The following is a 4,690-nucleotide window of genomic DNA, read 5'->3' on the forward strand; positions in this document are numbered from 1 at the left end:
ATGGTAAAAATTATACCAATGTTCTTGGTGATATTTAGCCCCAAACAAAACAGGTGCACGGCAACCGAGAGGTGAATAGTTCGACCCCAGTCGGTGGATTTATTACTTTTATAATCCAAATTTGTATTTAAATGAATAAAATAAATAACATTGTTTAAATGATATTCCACTCCTTAAGCTAACTTTTATTTCTTCCTCACAACGAGAGTAATATTATTTTATAGAAACTGATTTTGCTCACTAATGTTATCACCCAGTTAACTGTTTGTTGCTCATGTGGATACATTTCCGTGTAAGCTGCACAGGCATATATGTGTTTATGTGTGAGCATTATACGCGTGAACAACCTTACATTTCTACCAGTTCGCCGCCTTACTGTGTCCAAGTGTACCAAAGGTTACACTTGCACATTTTTCTGATTTTGGTGGCAGAATCGTTAGCATGCTGGACAAAATGCTTAGCAACATTACTTCTAGCTTTACATTCTGAATTCAAATTCCGCCGAGGTCGACTTTGTCTTTAATCCTTTTGCAGTCAATAAAATAAAGTATAAGTTAATCACTAGACCTTGTGAATACAGTAAAAGGAATTATTAGTATTATCGAGTTGCTGAAGACTGGGTCATTTGACTTGTTAAAAACCACAGAACTTGCAATGATAAGTCTCAAAATTCTCATTTACCCACAAACGGCCTTCCGAATTTAAAACAGAGATTTGTGTTTGCGTTTTTCTTTTTCTAAGAACGTGAAGATATTGCTAGAGATGATTTTTAGCCACTGAAGTGGATACTGATGTGATGTCAGTGCTGGAAACAGTGGCCACAATGGTGGGGTGGGGGAGAAAAGTGCATTATTATATCAATGTCGGTGATTTGCCAATGTATCATCCAATATAACACAGTGTCAAATGATTCTCACGGAAAGTCATTACAAGTCATCGACGCCATCTTTATGACCAGAGAAGATTAATTACAGCTATGTAATTAAAACAGATTCATTCTTGTCTTGCAAATTACCTTATATAAACTTCACATAGTGGCGGTGACTGCGTATATAGTAGAGTTGGTATGGCGGTGACGGTGGGTTTGGCGTAATGGTGGTGGTGACGGTATAATGGTGGCAGTGATAGTGGCAGTGATAGCGGCGGCAGTCGTCGTCATCGTCGTCGTCGTCGTCATCGTCGTCGTCGTCATCGTCGTCGTCGTCGTCATCGTCGTCGTGGCAATAATAGTCATGGTCGTTATGTCCGTCTCATCAAGCTATAGTTGTCGGCAACACTCTTCAATCGATGATATTTGTTCATTAGATTTAACTTATGTGACTCTCACGTGTAACTATGCAGACCAATATGAAATCCATAAGTCTCGTCGTGAAAGGGACATGTGTTGTCTGACAGAAGTTTCTTGTCTCCAGTCGTGTCACTTATTTGTCAACAATTCCCACCTGCACTAGTTGATGACAATTTTTTTCAAATTTCCCCTTAAGTATTTCCTTCAACCATTTGCTTTGTCTACCTTGTATGTGCTTTCCTTTATTCCACTGGGAGTAAAACAGTTGTTTAAACAACCATTGGACTTCCATTTTCACGATATGGCCAGCCTATCGAAGAGGGCATTGCGTAATTACTTATTCAATCCAAGACATATTAGCCTTCTGGAGCACTCTGAGCTTTTCTGCCTCTTCTCCCATTGACTGAATATAATTTTTCTCAAACATCTCTAATGATATAATTCCAGTTTAAGGAAAAGCTTCGTTGTTCATTTCCAACTTTATACGAGTATATCATAGCCAGAATTTCGTCAAAACCGAATGCCTTGTCCTCTTTTAGAGAACAGATTAATTTTTTTTTTTAGTTTTTAGTTAAATTTTTTTTACTACAAGATGTAGCTAAAATGTTTATAATTGGCTTTTTTGTACGTTGTTGTTCAACGATCTTCCCGTGGATAACCAATCTGGATTTAGACATTCTTCTTGTTAAACCAGTCTTGTTGTATTCTAGCTGGGAAGCCCAAAGACTCCTGACAAGCTGCAAAGATCCCTGTTTTTAGATCGCATTGTGTATTTTTCATCTAATTTTAACGGTCTTGCAATGTTCCGGGCTGATCCTGGGACTGCTGACGTTGTTCTGCCTTTCCTGAGTCTAAAAAAGATTCATGTGTGCTTTTATGTTGACATTGTTTCTGCAACTGACGTTACTTCGCATCAAGCTTTGAATTACAGTGATATATTGTATTAAGTGGTTTTCTGTCCAACAATTGTCAGCCCCTCTTATCATCGTTGTTATAGCGGCTCCGTAGGATGAGATAGTCAACTAGACGTTTGTGCTATGGTCGTGGTTACGGCCAGAAACCTTTGCATCTATTTATCGAAGTAGTATGTAACAGATTTGTTGAATACTTACATTCCGTTTATTTCCTTGAATTAGACTTTTTTTTTGCCTTCCTTTCCACTTACGTCAGTCCAGTCTTAAAAAAATCTACCACTGTGGACGCACTGCAAGATTATTCATGTTGTCTTCTTTTTAGTATCCCGAATAGGATAGTCTAAACCAATGTAAACGCCTTTTTTTTTATCTGTGTCCGCTCCAGCCGTGGGTACATGCGTATTCGTGATTGTTATGTATTTGACAGAACCAGCAAGCTTTAAGGGATGAGACAACAGTCTGTCACTGACACCAGCAACTAGTTTATGAGGCTTGAGGAGCGGTTCATTGAAGTCATTAATGCCTACTCTGTGTAAGCGCTGATCTTTCGAAGATTTTCTCTTCCAAAATAAGCTATATCTGCCATCATATTCGTTCAAGTGTCTCTCATTGCAAGCCTCGTTTTGCTTAGTGTCACCATCTCAGTACTGAAGAATGCCAATTCACTAGAAACGATTGCTATATATTGTTCTCACTGAACCCTATTCGACTTCTCATTAAGAGTCCGAACATTACGAAATCAGAATTTGATTATGTTCTGTTTCCACTTTCTACATTCTTCTGGATGCGATGATTCAGCTGAGACGGGGTGTGACAGGTGATGTCTGTGATACCTTTTTAAGTCTCTTCCCGATTTGAGCAGTGATGTCCCTCGAAAAACTAATCAAATGTAGCTGCTGCGTTTAAAACAATTCTCTCTCTAACCTAATGTCTGAAAACGGATACACAGCTACTTCCCATCTTACTGTGGCATTTCATGACTAGAAAATCCCATATGTTACAGTCCTGCTCCCGATACCCCTTAATGATTGTCGAATGGCTTTGAAAGGAGGAGGAAAGAGATCCAGGCGACACTGACATGTATGAGGTCTTGTTGAGTGTACACTTGTTATACATCAGTCTCCCCTCGATCTTCAAAGTGAGATACTTTGGTCTAATGCGCAGAGTCTAAGACGATAACCGTAGATTGCTAACTGTTATAACCTTTATCCGCCATCACAAGCGGTGAGCAATGAAGGTATGTGACCCACTTCTGCCTGCTCCGCCGGACTTTGGACCTCACCGTAACCCCGGTTGACAAGAGAGTTTGATGACATTAACCTAAGGTCACACCTCGAATCTCCGGAAAGAAAGGGGCGATTTACTCTCACTTTTTATAGGTTGATATATCGTTTACTTCACCTGTTGTTGTTGCGGTTGATGATGATGACAGTGATGGTAGTAGTAGTAGTAGTAGTAGTGAAGGTAGATATACCGGTGATGGTGGTAGCGGTGGTTATAGTGCGGTGACGGTAGTGGTAATGATGGTGATATAGTGTGGGGGTGATAGTGGTAGTGAGTGTGATGGTAGTGATGGTGGTGGCTGAAGTGGTGGTTGTAATGGCGGTGTGATAATAGTAGTAGTGATAATCTGATTGTTTATGGGGGGTGGTTGTGATGGAGGTAGTCGTATAATGTGATGACGGCGGTGATGGAGGTTGTGGTGGTGGTGGTAGAGTGTGGTGGAGGCAGAGTAGGGGGTGTTTCTGGTGATATAGTGTGTTGCTGCTAAACATGACGTTGTTGATGCTACAGAAGAGAATTAATAATGCTGCAAGTGAAACTACTGAAGGTAAGAAGATGTGGGGGCGGGAATTAATGCTGCTGTATGTGATGACGATGAGACATTGTTGCTGCTGCATGTGAAGATGGTGAGTTATCGCAGATGTGTGTGAAAACGGTGGGTTATTATTGCTGCTGCTGCTGCATATGAATATGGTGAGTTATTACTGCTGCTGCGTGTAAAGACGGTGAGTTATCACTACTGTATGCGAAGATGGCGAGTTACTACTGCAGTATGTGAAGACGATAAGTTATTACTGCTGCTTTATGTGAAGATGGTGAGTTGTAAGTGTTGCTGCATGTGAAGTTGGTGTGTTTATTGTTGCTGCAGCTGCGCATATGTTTTCTGGTGCTGCAGAAACTGGGCAAAAATAAGCTTGGAGTAACTAGCTGCTGCTTCTGCTGCTGCTGCTTCTGCTGCTGCTGCTTCTGCTGCTGCTGCTTCTGCTGCTGCTGCTTCTGCTGCTGCTGCTTCTGCTGCTGCAGTTAATGCAATGACATTCTGCAGCTGCATCTAAAGTTGGTGACAGATAGCTTGATGCTGCTGCTGATGATGAGGATTATGATAATGTTACTGCTGCTGATGCTGCTGCTGATGCTGCTGCTGCTGCTGCTGATGATGATGATGATGATGGTGGTGGTGGTAGTGGTGGTGGTGGTGGTGGTG

The sequence above is a fragment of the Octopus bimaculoides genome, chromosome 6 (assembly GCF_001194135.2).
Source record: "Octopus bimaculoides isolate UCB-OBI-ISO-001 chromosome 6, ASM119413v2, whole genome shotgun sequence".
NCBI lineage: Eukaryota > Metazoa > Mollusca > Cephalopoda > Octopoda > Octopodidae > Octopus > Octopus bimaculoides.